Here is a 637-nt window from a genome sequence, read left to right as displayed (position 1 = left end):
CCGGCCTCTGGGGAGCTGGAGGGCACTGAGGGGCTGCAGCCGCCCACCAGCTTGGGGTGCCCTCAGGGGCCAGACCCTGGGAGGCCAGCGGCCGGCAGGGGCCTGCAGGGGGCGGGGGACAGCTGCAGTGGCCCTTCGGACCCTGGGCCACCTCTCAGCAGCTGCGGGCACCGGCGGGCGCACGGCCGAGGCTCGGGCCACCCGGCCAGGCTGGCTGCAGATGCCACTGGGGGGGCTGAGCTCCCCAGGCCAGTGAGGGGCGCTCAGGCTGGCCCCACCCCCACCTGGGCACCCCCGGCGACCCATCCACCCTCACTGGTGAAACGTGCCTGGTCTGTGTCCCCTCCGTTCCGGGGGGCCTGGCCTCCAAAGGGGCTTCTGGCTCGCCGGTGCCCAGCCGCAGCCCAGGCTGGTCCCGGCCATCTGTGTCCTGCCGGGGTCCCCGGGCCCCCAGAGCACAGCAGCGGGGCTCAGGCAGCGGGGGACAGTGACTTGGGGCCCCCCGGCTGGCTCTCTCCCCCGGGGCAAGAAAGAGCCCCGTGCTCCCCACAGCTCCACGCCGTCATGGCCCTCGGAGGCCCAGTGCCCACCGGCCCCGGGCCAGCTGCCCGGCATCGAGAGGGCGGCCGGGGCCTGG

This window comes from Condylura cristata, unplaced genomic scaffold (genome assembly GCF_000260355.1).
Source record: "Condylura cristata isolate star-nosed mole 26May11 unplaced genomic scaffold, ConCri1.0 scaffold00058, whole genome shotgun sequence".
In the NCBI taxonomy this organism is placed as follows: domain Eukaryota; kingdom Metazoa; phylum Chordata; class Mammalia; order Eulipotyphla; family Talpidae; genus Condylura; species Condylura cristata.
This window is presented reverse-complemented; position numbering follows the sequence as displayed.